Genomic DNA, 16,918 nt, shown 5'->3' with positions numbered 1-16,918 from the left:
CCTTTGTCTTTCCCTCAGAAAGCTAACTTCTCTGGGACTCCAAAGTGCCTGCTGGGCCGTCAGCCCACTTATCACCTTCTTGGTTACTAGAGGCACACAGTCAGTGCCAGCTTCACAGGGTGATGTATCCTAAGCAGGGGGAGCTGGGTGTTCTAGCCAGTTCTTCCCCCGAGACCTGGAGTGGGACCTCATGATCCTTGGCTTCTGGCTACAGCTCCGGGCCGGGCAGCTCACCCACCTTGCCAGTGGACTGGACCACGGGCGGGCTTGCTCTCTGCCAAGCCACCCTTCCTGGAAGTGATGCTCAGCTCGACCAGCCCTGTGCTTGTGATGTCCCCATGCCAGACCCCTGCGCAGCACCTCCAGATGGCTCTTAATTATGGATGAGAAAACAGAGGCTTGAAACCAGCTTCAAGTCACCCAGAGCAGAGGGAGCAGTGGGACCAAGTGTCTGGTCCAGCGACCTATCCAGGGAGCCACTCCATCTAACTGCAAACAGAACCTGCAATACCAGTCCACGTGATTCAAACTATGGCTCCTGTTAACTGCGTGACTTGGGTGACTTCATTACTGTCGCTGGGGCCTAGTGTCCCATCTGTAAGATGGAGCCACTAAAACCCCTGCTGCTTGCTGTATTATGATTATGCTTCTGGGGACCTTAGTAGTCACACCAGCAATCTTATTAGTAACATCAGCTATTAATTCAAATTACACATATGCAATTATGTTATTCTTGGAATAAGAAATGGCAACCCACTCCAGTACTCTTGCCTGGAAAATCCTGACAGAGGAACCTGGCGGGCTACAGTTCATGGGGTCCCAAAGAGTCGGACATGACTGAATGAAAGAGCACGACAGACAGGCATAATGTTTAAGGCTCTTTTACATTTGTTTTCAAACTCAAAATATGTCGGAATTAGGTTACGCACGCCCTCTGAAATCTTGTTTCATTTTGAAGACACACACATGCATAGACTGTGCTGGGGTCAGCATAGACTGGGACCGGTCAACCAGCTGGTGTTTACTGGGTGCCTGCTCTGTGCGAGGCAGTCAGTACTCTGGAGATTTGGGACATGATGGTAAACAAAACTGAGCCACTTCCGTTTCAGCGCCGTCGCCGGGGATGGAGGTAAGCGAATACTCTCTCATCACTAATTAACTCATTTCAAGTGTCGCTCCGGGGGACTTGAGATGTAGTACTCTTCATATCAGCTTCAGTGTCTTCTTCGGCCCAAGTGTCCAGGCCAGATTTCTGTTTTCCTTCCTTCCAGGTCCATGTATTGATTACCCTGGAGCCCCTGACCTTTCCTTTGACCTTGACCGTCATGGGAAAGATGAGCTGAAGGTCTAGCCTCAAGGAGCAGAATCTGGTCGAGTTTTGGCAGAGGACTGGGTTCTTTGTTTGAAAGAGAGGAAGCAAGTGTTTGCAGAAGAATAGTTGAAAAGCCTTGGATGGTAGAAGGTGATTTCAAGGCTCTGTGGGAAGAGAGGGGGAGAGTGAGAGGCTCAGTGATGAATAATTTGGTCTAAAATCTAGAGAAAAAATTAACATGGCTAATGGGGAAATTGCATTCAGTTTTACTATATGACATGTTCTTTTCTTACCATGGAAGTCAGTGAATTCCGCATTACGTGCTCGCGGGTCGACCCAGATGTGGATTCCTTTCCTGGATGGAGGGAGTGTTGGGACCAGGTCGGGGACCATGCAGCGTCACTCAGGTTCCCCTACAGGTGCGGGTGTGTGGATGGGGTAGGAGCGGGGTTCCTGGCCTTGCGTTTTGTTCAGGTAGCCGTGTCTATCAGTTCTGGGTTTAGGGGCAGAAGAACTCCAGTGGCCAAAACGATCCACACAGTGCAGCCAAGCGCTGACTGGCCAGGATATACGGAGGGTTCAGCAGGGGATGGGAGGCAGTGAGGGGCACCTTTGCAGCACACTTCATCTTGCCTGCTTGTGTGGGATGTTTTATCGTGATGATGGAGCGGCAGGGTGGTGCATGGGGACTGAATTGGGCGGAGTCTGGGAAAGCTGATGTAATGTGAACTGTGAAGCTGACTCCTCTGAGTTCAGCCCAAGCTTTTGTATCACCTGTCTCCAAGATGCTGGAGCTCTCTGGAGGCCAAAAAGGCTTTTAGAGATTCTCTAACCAAACACACTTGTCTTCATGACACTCTCCCAGGGTCCCAGGGAAGCGGGGAAGGTCCTGGTGGTGGTAGCAGATCAACCTAAGGTCTGAAAAGATTGGAGATGGGAGAACTTGAGAGCAGATTGTTGTGAGTCAGGTTCAGTCTGGAATGTAGAAAGCTCGTTCCCAATTCGCTTCAGCTGAGCTCGCATCCGATGATTGTCTATCACAAACAAAGCAGGTTGGAATCAGTTTCCAGGCTTCAGTATGGAAATCTACCCTTCCCCGCCTTTGTTTTGTGGTCTGTCCCCAAAGTTCTGTTAAAGGTGGACAGCCCTTGGTTTCTTCTCACACATGATACTCTGGCTTTTCTCCAGAGAAAGGGCTGTTATGGTCATATATCCTCAGAGGGAGCTGGGCTCAAATGGTCCAGAAACTTCCTTCGTGGGCAAGTCTGATGCTACCCCAAAATTCATATGCTGAAGCCCTAACTCCCAGTGCGACTGTATCTGTAAATAAGGCTTTTGGGAAGTTCAGGGTTAAATGAGGTCATGGGGTGCAGTCCTAATCCAAAAGGATTGGTGGTCTTATAAGAGGTGGGGAGATCCTGCCCACCTCTCTCCATTGTATATAGACACAGAAAAGAAGTGACCATCATCAAGCCAAGAAAAGAGCTCTCACCAGAACTCAACCTTGCTGGCCCTGTGATCTCCAACTTTCAGCCTCTACAACCGTGAGAAGTGTTTCTGTCTTTCAAGCCGCCCAGTCTGTGGTATTTTATGACAGCAGCCCCATGTGAGACGGCTACTATGCTCCTGGCTTTGTGGTTCCATCCCTGTCGGCAACTTACAGGCACTGAATACTGTCGTATCCCACCCAGAAAGCAAGAGGCAGCAAGTGGCAGAAATGTTGCATCTTGGGTCTTGTCATTTCAGTCCTGAATATTTTCAGGAAGTAATTTAACAGGAGGGGAAAAACTGTGTACATTGAAGAGGTTCACTGGAGTAGTATCTTTCAGGTTCTGAAATCAGAAGTATACCACCATATGACCCAGCAATCCCACACTGGGCTTGTACCTAGAGAAAACCGTGATTCCAAAGGATGTGTGCACCCCAGTGTTCACTGCAGCACTCTTTACCACAGCCAGGATGTGGAAGCCACCCAAATGTCCATGGGCAGCCGTACGGATAAAGAAGATATGGTATATATGTATAATACAATGGAATATTACTCAGTCATACAAAGGAACAAAACTGGGTCATTTGTAGAGACGTCGATGGACCTCGAGACTGTCATACAGAATGAAGTCAGAAAGAAAAAAACAAATATCATATATTTACACATATATGTGGAATCTAGAAACATGATATATCAACTTATTTGCAAAGCAGTAATAGAAACACAGACGGAAAACAAACATGGATACAGAGCGGGGAAGAGGCACGGAATGAATTGAGAGATTGGGACTGACTCCTATACACTGCTGCGTGTGAAATAGATAACTAATGAGAACCTACTGTAGAGCGCAGAGAACTCTACTCAGCATTCTGTAGAGTCCGAAATGGGAAGGAAATCCAAAAAAGAGGGGATTAAGGGTACATGTATAGGTGATTCACTTAGCTGTACAGCAGAGGCTAACACAACATTGTAAAACAAGTATACTCAAATAACAATTATTTTTAAAACATCAGAAGTATCCCACAGCATAGACTAGGCAACAGTAGGTGTCAACTTGTGCAACATAGAGATGTGGAAAACACATTTTTATATCATATGGTTTAAAAAGGAAAAATGATACATTTTGTATAGGTTTTAGTTAGAAATGAAACTTTTGAATCCATGTGCAGGAAGAGAGAAAGAGGGTATGTTAAAATCGAATGAGTTAATTTAGAGGAGTGGGATGTTAGGGAATGTGAAGAATTTAGACATTTTCCCTTTATTGACGTTTCATTGTTTCTACAGAGAACAAAGCGAGGCTTATGCTTGTCTGCTTCCGTCCTTGGCAGTGCCTCTCCCCAGCCTGTTTGTCCCCTCCAGGCTGAGTGTCCAGACCCACAGGAGGCCTTCCCTGCCCTGCCAGGGGCTCTGCTTCATAAAAGAGCATCCACTTATCACAGGCATTGCGTCCTCCTTGCTGTGTAAACTATCCCCTTAGTCCTCGATGGCCTCTTTTGCATCTTTCCATTAACCTCGCACCTGGGCTCACCTCTGGTTAATGGAAAAAACCTCCATGGAGCCCAGAGCCAAGACCAATTTCACTTTTCCACAACTTCACCCTGGTCGGCGGTTTCTCTCTCTGGGATGCCGGATGATTTGCTCTTGATGACAAAATCCCCTGGAACCAGATCCTTGTCTGAGTCAGAGCTGGGTCCTCCTGCTGAGTATCCCTTCGTGGAGTCAGGTGATACCTAGCCTGGCGTTTTGACACCAAGACAGCAGGGCTGAGTGCTCCTGCTTTCAGCGCATATTGGGGCCGAGTTTTGGCTCACAGCCTCGAAACTCACCCCAGTCCCTTTGCCTGCACGACTGGGGTAAATACCACCTTTCCGGAATTGACGTTAGGTGGGAAGTGATGACTATTTTCCATTTGTGCAGCACTTTTATCGGTTTTGAAATGATGTCCTTTCTAATGTAAACCAATGAATGCAAATGACAGAACAGCCACAAAAAGTTGAAAGAGAAAAACAAAACTACGCCACCTCTACCAGTTTCGCTCATCGAGAGTAATTGTTAGCAGGTTCTTGTGTACTCTTGTGTCTGTGCATATTTGCATATACGCATCTCTGTGTATATTCTGAATATCTTCAAGCCAAACCAAACTAGGATCATACCGTGCACTGTCCTAACTATGTATCTTGGGGATCTTTATCAGCACGTGGGTTTCTTTGGGGGTGGTTGTTTGTTTTTTACCTCTATTTAAAAAAAACTTTCAATTTTGTATTGAAGTATAGCTGATTAACAATGTGATAGTTTCAGGTAGCCAGCAAAGGGACTCAGCCATACATACACATGTACTCATTCTCCTCCAAACTCTGCTCCCACCCCGACTGCCATATAACATTGAGCGGAGGTCCTTGTTGGTTGTACATCTAAAATATGGTAGTGTATATCAGCACAGGTTTTAACAGGTACTGCGGTACCTTGCTATATGACGATAGCATGATTTAGACTGTTTAATAAGCCATTTGATAGATACTCAGGTTTGTTTTGCTGTCATAAATAATGCGGTAAGTGACTGTTTTGTGCACAGAACTTTGTGCACATTAGCAAGGTTATTTGTAGGGTACATTTATAAAGATGGAAATACTAGGTCAAAGGTAACATGCATTTTAAATTTAGATTTCCACTGACGAACAGCCTCCAAAGAGGTTGCTCTATTTTATTCTTCTGCTGACAATGTATGAACCCACTACACTCTGGCTCACAATGCATGCAAACTTTAAAATTTTTTGCCAATGATAGTTGAAACATGGGCTCCTCCATTATTTAATAATGGCTTCATTATTTAATTTGCATTTCCTTCATTATGAGTAAGGTTAAACATCTTTTCACACATTTGTTGGCCATTTATATCTTTGGTTCTGTGAAATGCCTGGCCCTTATTCTACTGGGTATTTGTCTTTTATTATTTTATTAAGGAAATTAGCTCTTTATCTGCTTAAGGATTATAAATCTTTCTCTGGTTTTTCAATAATGTTGGTTTATGAGGTTATTTTTCATGCAGAGAACATTTAAAATTTTTACTTAGCAATTGGAGCCATTTTTCTCCAGTCTCTAGGTTTTAGGTTGAATTTAGATACTTCTTTTTTTTTTTTTGCCACTCTGCATAGCCTGTGGGGTCTTAGTTCCCTGACCAGGGATTGAACCCTCACCCCCCGGCAGTGGAAACTTGGAGTCTTAACCATGTAATTGCCAGGGAATTCCTGACTTCAAGATTATAAAGTTTGTGTTAATTTTTCTTCTGGTGTTTTAATAGGGTAAGTTTTCACATTTAAACTCTTGAACCATTTAAAGCAGCCTTGTTCAACAACTTTCTGGGATGATTAATATGGTCTGTATCGCCCAGTGGTAGGCACTAACCATATAGGGTTCTAGAGCACTTGAAATGGGGCTAATATGATTGAATAAATGAGTCTCTACTTAGTCAATCAGTCATGCCCAACTCTTTGTGACCCTTTGAACTGTAGCCAGCCCAGGCTCCTCTGTTCATGGGAATTTTCAGGCAAGAGTACTGGAGTAGGTTGCCATTTTCTTCCTCCAGAGGATCTTCCTGACCCAGGGATCAAACCCACGTCTCCAGTGTCTCCTGCCTTGCAGGCAGATTGTTTACCTGCTGAGCCATCACGGAAACCCAAATGAGTCTTTACTCTTATTTAATTTTAATTAATTTAGATTTAAATAGCCACACATGGCCAGTGGCTACCATTTTGCAAGCCACATACCTAGAGTTGGGCTTCCCTGATAACTCAGTTGGTAAAGAATCCGCCTGCAATGCTGGAGATCCTGGTTCAATTCCTGGGTCAGAAAGATCCACTGGAGAAGGGATAGGCTACCTACTCTAGTATTCTTGGGCTTCCCCTGTGGCTCAGCTGGTAAAGAATCCGCCTGCCATGTGGGAGACCTGGGCTCGAACCCTGGGTTGGGAAGATTCCTCTGGAGAAAGGAAAGGCTACCCACTCCAGTATTCTGGCCTGGAGAATTCCATGGACTGTGTAGTCCATGGGGTCGCAAAGAGTCGGACACGACTGAGTGACTCACTTCCACTTACCTAGAATTTATTTGGGTGTTAAGATTGCAAGAAGAATCTCTTCCCCTCTCCTCCTGAAGGCCTAACCAGGTGTCCCAATGGCATCTATGGAACCTATCTTTTCCCCTTGATTTAAAATGTCACCATTATCATATCCTCAATTCCTGTGTGCATTTGCGTCTATTTTTGGACACTCTGCTTCCTCCCTTGTTTATACAGAACCTTTGTATCTGCAAAGAGCTTTTAGAAGCTCCTCTACTTACAGCATCTCACAGCATCAGCGTTACTTAATGAAGCATCTATTTGTTATCTGCATAGGAAATGGCGCTTCTTTCCTTGTTTTCTCCTACATTTTCTATCTCACTCTATTTTTGACTGTAATATTTTAACAGTTAATATCTAAGCTAAGTGATGGTGGAGAACAGGGGGAAAATAGCTAAAGGATTGACATGTGAGATTTTAAGAACTAAAATACACATGCAAGAACATGCACATGGATTTTCCAAAGAGTTCTCTGGGAGCCAGCTCAAGGCAAATGGGGAAGGCGGTGGAGGTGGGCTGCAGCACCTTCAGCTGTATATTTCTGGGCCCTCTCCTCCCAAGCAGCAGTTACTCCTTGTCCATCCTGAGCCTCTTGAAAGGCTCTTGGTCATGACAGGTGTCCAAGTCCTGGCTCATTTGTCCCACTCAAGGCGTCAGCTCTTCGGAGGGTGTGTACTCTGGCTGATTCACTGTAAGTTTCCTCAGGGGTCCACCCAACAGCCTTTTACAGCCAAGGTCCCCGGGGACTCGAACGCCACCCTCTTGGGTGGATTCCCATAAAGTCAGCTCTACTAGGCTCTCTTTTCAGCATCCCTTGGCCCAGCGGACACTTGTGCATTTTGGTACCACACGTGTTGGGGTCTGTGCTATTGGACGACTGCCCTCTCTCCCAGCCCTGCCGTTTCAGGGGTTCCAGTCAGCCCCCCACTCTCACAGCCTCCAGTCTTCAGTGTTCCCAAGCATGCCCCCGCCCACAAGCTCTGGCCCGGGCAGCAGGGTGGCCATGAGTTTCTGCATCTCAGCCACCGTGCAGCTGGGAGAAAGACACTGGCGCCAGCAGGCTCTAAAGAGGGGCGTCTCGGGGATGTTGTGGTTTGAGGGTCATGAGAAATGCTTTACACCCTCTCCTACCGGCCAGCTCTGCTCCTTGGCTACCTATGATCTCCCGTGAGCTCCAGTCTCTGCCGAAACAGCCTGCTAGTGGGATTTTGAGGATCACGGAGCCTGCTCGATCAACTCAGGGCAGGTCCTGGGGGGATGTGTCTTGTTCTCTATATCAGACCCTGAAGTTGGTTATTTCCTACAGTCCTCGGGAATGAGGCCTTCCCTGAAATTCCAAGGTAACACAGAAAAAACATCAAGGGTCTAGCACATAGCACCTCACTCCACTGCTTTGACTCTTTCCTATTTTCTTCTCCCTCCCTCTCAACCTTTTAACATACCCTAGTTCTTGTCTAAGAGCTCCTAGGTTATTTTATTTTTAATTTAAAAAAATTTTATACAAATTGTAGAGGCTACCTTTCATTTTTAGTTGTTGCTAACCATCGGATGTATTCCCTGTGTTGCACCGCATACCCTTGAGCTCCTCTCACACCCAATGGCTTGTTCCTCCCAACCCCACCCCTGCACAGCCGCTCCCCACACTGGTAACCCCTACTTTGTTCTCTGTATCTGGGGGTCTGTTTCTTTTCTGTTGAATTCACTAGTTTGTTGTAATTTTTGGATTCCACATATAAGTGATACCACACAGTATTTCTCCTAAGATTATTTTAGTTGCTCAGTAGTATCCAACTAACAATTATGTTAGTTGCTCAGTAGTATCCAACTCTTTGTGACCCATGGACTGCAGCACACCAGGCCTCCCTGTCCTTCACCAACTCCCAGAGTTTACTCAAACTCATGTCCATTGAGTTGGTGACGCCATCCAACCATCTCATCCTCTGTTGTCCCCTTCTCCTCCTGCCCTCATCAGAGTCTTTTCCAATGAGTCAGTTCTTTGCATCAGTTGGCCAAAGTATTGGAGTTTCAGCTTCAACATCAGTCCTTCCAATGAATATTCAGGGTTGATTTCCTTTAGGATGGACTGGTTGGATCTCCTTGCAGTCCAAGGGACTCTCAAGAGTCTTCTCCAACACCACAGTTCAAAAGCATCAATTCTTCAGTGCTCAGCTTTCTTTATAGTCCAACTCTCATATCCATACATGACTACTGGAAAAAACCATAGCTTTGACTAGACGGACCTTTGTTGGCAAAGTAATGTCTCTGCTTTTTAATATGCTGTCTAGGTTGGTCATAACTGTTTTTCCAAAGAGTAAGTGTCTTTTAATTCCATGGCTGCAGTCAGCATCTGCAGTGATTTTGGAGCCCAAAAAATAAAGTCTGTTACTGTTTCCACTGTTCCCCCATATATTTGCCATCAAGTGATGGGACCAGATGCCATGATCTTGGTGTTCTGTATGTTGAATTTTAAGCCAAGTTTTTCACTCTCCTCTTTCACTTTCATCAAGAGGCTCTTTAGTTCTTCTTCACTTTCTGCCATAAGGGTGGTGTCATCTGCATATCTGAGGTTATTGATATTTCTCCCAGCAGTCTTGATTCCAGCTTGTTCTTCATCCAGTCCAGGGTTTCTCATGATATACTCTGCATATAAGTTGAATATGCAGGGTGACAATATACAGCCTTGACGTACTCCTTTTCCTGGTTTGGAACCAGTCTGTTGTTCCATGTCCACTTCTAACTGTTGCTTCCTGACCTGCATACAGATTTCTCAAGAGGCAGGTCAGGCGGTCTGGTATTCCCATCTCTTTCAGAATTTTCCACAGTTTATTGTGATCCACACAGTCAAAGGTTTTGGCATAGTTAATAAAGCGGAGAAAGATGTTTTTCTGGAACTCTCTTGCTTTTTCAATGATCCAGCAGATGGTCTCTGGTTCCTCTGTCTTTTCTAAATCCAGCTTAAACATCTGGAAGTTCATGGTTCACATATTGTTGAAGCCTGGCTTGGAGAATTTTGAGCATTACTTTGCTAGTGTGTGAGATGAGTGCAATTGTACAATAGTTTGAGCATTCTTTGGCATTGCCTTTCTTTCAGTTCAGTTCAGTTCAGTCACTCAGTCGTGTCCGACTCTTTGTGACCCCATGAACCGCAGCACACCAGGCCTCCCTGTCCATCACCAACTCCCGGAGTTCACTCAGACTCATGTCCATCGACTCAGTGATGCCATCCAGCCATCTCATCCTCTGTCGTCCCCTTCTCCTCCTGCCCCCAATCCCTCCCAGCATCAGAGTCTTTTCCAATGAGTCAACTCTTTGCATGAGGTGGCCAAAGTACTGGAGTTTCAGCTTTAGCATCATTCCTTCCAAAGAAATCCCAGGGCTGATCTCCTTCAAAATGGACTGGTTGGATCTCCTTGCAGTCCAAGGGACTCTCAAGAATCTTCTCCAACACCACAGAATAAAAGCATCAATTCTTCGGCGCTCAGCTTTCTTCACAGTCCAACTCTCACATCCATACATGACCACTGGAAAAACCATAGCCTTGACTAGACGAACCTTTGTTGGCAAAGTAATGTCTCTGCTTTTCAATATGCTATCTAGGTTGGTCATAACTTTTGGGATTAGAATGAAAACTGACCTTTTCCAGTCCTGTGGCCACTGCTGAGTTTTCCAAATTTGCTGGCATATTGAATGCAGAGTTCTCACAGCATCCTCTTTTAGGATTTGATATAGCTCAACTGGAATTCCATCACCTCCACTAGCTTTGTTTGTAGTGATGCTTCCTAAGGCCCACTTGACTTCCCATTCCAGGATGTCTGGCTCTAGGTGAGTGATCATACCATCGTGATTATCTGTGTCGTGAAGATCTTTTTTGTATAGTTCTGTGTATTCTTGCCACCTCTTCTTGATATCTTCTGCTTCTGTTAGGTCCATAGCATTTCTGTCCTTTATTGTGTCCATCTTTGCATGAAATATTCCCTTGGTATTTTTAATTTTCTTAAAGAGATCTCCAGTCTTTCCCATTGTATTGTTTTCCTCTATTTCTTTGCATTGATAACCGAGGAAGGCTTTCTTATCTCTCATTGCTATTCTTTGGAACTCTGCATTCAAATGGAATTTCTCCTTTTCTTCATTTCCTTTTCTCCTTTGCCTTTCTCTTCTCTTCTTTTCGTAGCTATTTACATCGAGGTTGCTGCAAATGACATTACTGCCTTCTTTTTTATGGCTAGGTGGTACTCCAGTCCTCTTGCCTGGAAAATCCCGTGGGCGGAGGAGCCTGGTGGTCTGCAGTCCATGCGGTCACGAAGAGTCAAACACCACTGAGCAACTTCACTTTCACTTTTCACTTTCATGCATTGGAGAAGGCAATGGCACCCCACTCCAGTACTCTTGCCTGGAAAATCCCATGGATGGAGGAGCCTGGTAGGCTGCAGTCTATGGGGTCTCTCAGAGTCGGACACGACTGAGTGACTTCACTTTCACTTTTCACTTTCATGCATTGGAGAAGGAAATGGCAACCCACTCCAGTGTTCTTGCCTGGAGAATCCCAGGGACAGGGGAGCCTGGTGGGCTGCCGTCTATGGGGTCGCACAGAGTCGGACACGACTGAAGTGACTTAGCAACAGCAGCAGTATTCCAGTATACACATGCAGCACATCCTCTTTATCTTCTTTGTCTGTCGATGGACACTGAGGCCGTTTCCACGTCTCGGCTATTGTGAATCGTGCTGCATGCATGTACAGGTGCATCTGTCTTTTTGATTTAGAGTTTGGCCTGGATATATGCCCGGGAGTGGGACTGCTGGATCATATGAGGATTCTATATTTAGTTTTCTGAGGAGCCTCCATACTATTTTCATAGTGGCCGCATCAATTTACATGCCCACCAACACGTTCCTATACAGCAGAAGTGAACACAACTTTGTAAATCAACTATACTTCAGTAAAAATAAAGTTCTTTCTGTTTTTGGTGCCTCCGGGGAGGCTTTTTCCCACTCTGGCAGAATTAGCTTCCAGTCCAGCTCCTCAGGGGTCTTTCCCAATGGCTCAGCAGGTAAAGAACCTGACTGCCAATGCAGGAGACCCAGGTTCAATCCCTGGGTTGGGAAGATCCCCTGGAGAAGTGAAAGGCTACCAACACCAGTATTCTTGCCTGGAGAATCCGATGGACAGAGGTTCCTGGTGGGCTACAGGCCATGGGCTCGCAGAGAGACGGACACGACGGAAGTGTCAGAACACAGCATAGCATGCCAGTTCCCCAGCGTGCACGTTCTGGGAGGCATCCCACCGGCCAGGGGCTGCAGCTGGCGGGAGTCAGCCCCAGGAGTCCAGTACAGCAGAGGCGCTCGGCCACACTCAGCGCAGCTATAGGGTCTTCCCTTGGGAACAGGCAGAAATTATGCTGCACTCAGATAAGAGGTCTCTAATTAATAAGAAGTTTAAAGAGGACCAATCTATGCTCCATGGCACACAAATTCCAGAGGCCCGTGGCTATTTAGGGACCACAGAGCCATAATGGGCCTAATTGTCCTTTATTGAAGAACGGCACGGCACAGCTAAGAGGCAGGAAAGGGGCTCTGGGAAATAGGTATCATCTGGTTCCACATCCATTCTCTTCAATCACTCGCGAGCAGAGAGATTTTCCTCGCCGATGAAAAGCACAGTCTTGTTTTCCTCGGTGCCAGTTGGAGGGCTTTGGGTCTTGTGTTTAAGTACCGGGAATCTATAGCTGACTCCTGACGGCCTTGTCAGTGCTGGAACACCAGGGCGTGGCCCCATTTATATGCAATTCTCTACATCCTTGTGTCTCAGGAAAAATTGTCTCGTACTGATAACAAGCTCCTGGGTGAGCAGAGGCAGGAGGAGAGAAGTGGGTCGGGAGATGTGAGTTCTAAGCTGGGTTCTGCGTGCACCTCTGAACCCTTTCATCCTAGAGTCCTGGGGCTGCTGAAGCATTAGCCCCACAAACCGGGTGGCTGGAAACCACAAAGTCCTTCTCTCCCGGTTCCGGATGTCAGAAGTCCAAGATCAAAGGTGTCAGCAGGGTTGGGCCCTTCCGGACGTCCGAGGTCGGCTCTGTGGCCGTCTCTCAGCTCCGCCAGCGTCCGCGGTGTTCCTTGGTTTGGGGAGGCATGGCTGCATCTCTGTCTCAGTCGACACCTGGCTTTCTTGACTCGTCTCTGTGCCTCTTGTCCTCTTCACTTTGTATAAGATTTTTTTGGGATGTGGATCATTTTCAAAGTCTTTATTGCAGTTGTTACAATATTGCTTCTGTCACTTTTGTTCTGGTTTTTTGGCTGTGAGGCATAAGGGATCTTCGCTTCCAGACCAGGGAGGGAACCCATACCCCCCACATTGGAAGGCAAAGTCCTAACCATTGGATCTCCAGGCAAGTCCCTCTTTTCCTCTTCTTATGAGGATGCTAAGTTGTGTTGGATAAAGGGTCTATCTTAGTCCGGATAACCTCCACTTAATCTTCCCAGGTGGTTCAGTGGTAAAGAATCCGCCTACCAAGTGGGAGACCTGAATTCGATCCCTGGAAGATCCCTGGGAGAAGGAAATGACAACCCACTCCAGTATTCTTGCCTGGAAAATCTCATGGACAGAGGAGCCTGGCAGGTTACATCCTGTGGTGTCGCAAAGGGTCGGACATGACTTAGTGGCTAAACAACAACTTACATCTGAAAAGACCTTATTTCCAAATAAAGTCACATACATTCATTCCAGGGCTTAGGACTTCAGCTTATCTTTTGGTAGGATACAGTTAAACCCACAACAGCCTCTTACCCTGGCTTCCACTGTTTGAATTATTTGCTGTGAATTTTATGAGGCAGATCTCTGGGGCTAAGAGTGGCTCGATCAGCCATCCTGGTCATAATTAGCAAGCCTGTGCCGACCCACATCATCCCCAGGGTTCCTGGACAGTGTTTCCGGCCCCCGCCCCAATGATTTCAATCAGGGTTTTCATTTGGTTGCTAAAACCCCAAATCAATGCCTTACAAAGCAAAAGCAGAATGTCACAATTCGGAATTGAAATTAGTAAGGTCTTTTTTTAAATCTCTCCCCCATAAATCCCAAGTTCTTTCTCGCCAGTGTCCTCTGGGCCGGCTGAGTTAGGGTACCCGTTCCCTTGGCATCTTTCTTGCCTCTGAAGGGAATGTCCCTGCAAGCACCTCCTTGCCACGTTTCTTCTGCATTCCGGCCCCTTTAATGCTGGGGCCTTGTCGCCAACACCCATGCCGTTTCCTGTCTAACAGGCCACCGGCTTTGCTCTTATCAGCGCTCCCCGGCAGCGTGGCTCTGGGCTGTGTCCCTAGATATGGTATAATTTCCCCTGGCGCTTGTGGAACCTTCCATCTGTCCCACCTCCTCTGTTTGCCTCTCCTCGTGTTCGGTGTGGAAACTTCACACTGGCCCCTGCTGGTGGTCAGGGCGGCAGAGGTGACCTGAGAGCCATACAAAGCCCAGTAGCCCTCCCTCCACAGTCACCTCTTCGTTGCTTTTGCAAAACTGGATCCCAGTCTGACCTTGTCAGTTTCTTCTGATGGCTGGGCTGTGTAGTCGGGAATTGCTGATGTTAATATCTTTGTCGGTCTTTCTGGAGGCGAGGCTGCTGCCAACATCCTGCCTGGAGCTGCAGGAAGAAAGGGGTCTCAGCCTCCAGGAGATAAACGTATGCTTTACGTGCCTGTCTTTGGTGGAGGGCCCTGCCCTCAGTGGAGCCTGGCCACCCTGTCCAGAGGAGCCTGGCCACCCCATCCAGAGCCCATTCACTTCGCTCTCCCTGGAGGGTCCACTTCCAGGCTTGGCAGGGGTGGGAAGGGGCATTTCCTCCATAAGGGGGGAAGAAGGGGCATTTCCTCAGTAAGCCCTCACTCAGCTCTACCCGGTTGAGCTCTACGCCACCCCTCACTTACCCCAATTCCTAGACTTCTGGGGGACTCTGCTCCTTGGTTCTTAGAATCCTCACTGTCTGCTTAAGGCTTCTTAGCTGTCAGTCACTGCTGTTGTCTGGTTGCTCAGTCGTGTCCAGCTCTGCGACCCCGTGGGCTGCAGCCAGGCCTCCTGTCACTGGTACTCACCATCCTCCTTCCCAGCCTTCAGATCTTATCCCTGCTGTTTATGCTTCCATTTTTCTTACTCATGTGACTTTAAAAAAAAAGCCCATAGCTCTTGCATGACTTTATTGTAATATATTTAATCAGCTGTTGTTTTGCATAGTCATATTGTTTGCATTTTCTGTTATTATAAGGAAGCTGCATCAAAGAGCCTTATGCATATCTACTTACACAGCACTTATTCTTATAAATTCTTGTGAGAGAAATTGGTGGATACATACACATATACCAACACATATATTTACTATATATGACACATAGGTATCAAGGCTTGTGATATGTATAAACTCATAAATATCATATTAACATGTACATACTCACACTCATAGTGTATATCATGAACTCACATGTGAATGTATGTTTATATATAGTCATGCATACTTAATGAGTTTATCATGCTAAGTATAATACACTGCCAACCTAGGTTTGGTATTATCATATATGCTTTTTATTTTAAAAGAATGTTTATTTATTTATTTGGCTGTGCCGGGTCTTAGTTGCAGCACGTGGCATCTTCAATCTTCATTGCAGCACACGAGATCTTTAGTTGGGGAGGGCAAACTCTTAGTTGGGGCATGTGGGATCTAGTTCCCTGACCAGGGATCGAACCCAGGCCGTCTGCATTGGGGAGTGTGGCGTCTTAGCCACTGGACCACCAGGGAAGCCCCTTCATTTACATGTGTGTGTGTATATCTATATATATGTATGGAGAAGGCAATGGCAGCCCACTCCAGTACCTGGGCCTGGAAAATCCCATGGCCGGAGGAGCCTGGTGGGCTGCAGTCCATGGGGTCGCTAAGAGTCGGACACGACTGAGCGACTTCACTTTGGCTTTTCACTTTCATCCACTGGAGAGGGAAATGGCAACCCACTCCAGTGTTCTTGCCTGGAGAATCCCAGGGACGGGGGAGCCTGGTGGGCTGCCATCTGTGGGGTCGCACAGAGTTGGACACGACTGAGGCAACTTAGCAGACTTAGCAACATATATATATGTATACACACATATACATATACACACACATATATACACACACATGTACATACACATGTATACACACACACACGCATACATATATTTGTTTTTATTGAAGCATAGTTGACTGATAATGTTGTGTTAGTTTCAGGTGTACATAAAGTGATTCAGTTATATATGTATATGTGTATATATTCATTCATTTTCAGATTCTTCTCAATTGTAGGTTAAGACATTGAATACAGTTCCCTGTGGTGTACAGTAGGTTCTTGTTTATCTGCTTTACATTGAGTAGTGTGTATCTGTTAATCACACGCTCCTAATTTATTCCTCTCCCCATCTTTCCCCTTTGGTAACAGTGCTCTTCCCTCATTCTTTTAGGGCTTGGGGGTCAAGCTGTTTGGGTTCAAGGGTCCTCTCTTCCAGCCCCGGTCCGTGTACCACGACCCGGCCTCTCTGGGCCCCCATGTACTCCCTGTGAGTGGGGATGACCGAGAGTCTCCTCGCTGAGGCAGCAGCGAACACTCAGGACCATACTGAGCAATCCTGTAGGGTCCTGGCTCAGCGCCCTGCGCCCAGCCCTCGGGAGGGGTCAGCGCTGCTTGCTCTCAGGGTCAGTAGTGGCATTGCCCTCCCACCTGACCTCTGAATCACAACAAACTAAGACAAGACAATCAGCAGCTAGAGGCCTGGATGGCACCTTCATAACTGACGAGGCCGGGTTCAGGAATGGCTGGCTTGCTCCCTGCCTGCAGGGAGAGAGTGAGTCGTGTCTGGCTGACAGGCCTTGCCCTGTCCTGCCTGGAGCTGGGCCGGTGGAGGGAGGGGGAGACAGACTCTCTGGGTGGAGAAGACATCCTGCGAGTTGCTTCAAGGCAGCACCTGGTGCTGGCTGCTGGCATGTTGCTTACTGGCCTTGC

The 16,918-nt window shown here is 46.8% G+C and overlaps 1 long non-coding RNA gene across 1 annotated transcript; it reads right to left on the bottom strand.

The window, feature by feature from the left end:
• Positions 1–875: 875 nt before the first annotated feature.
• On the bottom strand, positions 876–14,963 carry LOC109557112 (uncharacterized). The gene is made up of 3 exons (XR_002180483.2): positions 14,825–14,963; positions 14,435–14,541; positions 876–2,346 (listed from the first exon to the last, which is right to left on the bottom strand). It is a non-coding gene; the product is annotated as an uncharacterized lncRNA (long non-coding RNA).
• Positions 14,964–16,918: the final 1,955 nt, after the last annotated feature.

The sequence above is a fragment of the Bos indicus genome, chromosome 3, assembly GCF_029378745.1.
Source record: "Bos indicus isolate NIAB-ARS_2022 breed Sahiwal x Tharparkar chromosome 3, NIAB-ARS_B.indTharparkar_mat_pri_1.0, whole genome shotgun sequence".
NCBI lineage: Eukaryota > Metazoa > Chordata > Mammalia > Artiodactyla > Bovidae > Bos > Bos indicus.
Note: the sequence above shows the minus strand (reverse complement) of the source record. Positions and strands in the feature narration are given on the sequence as shown.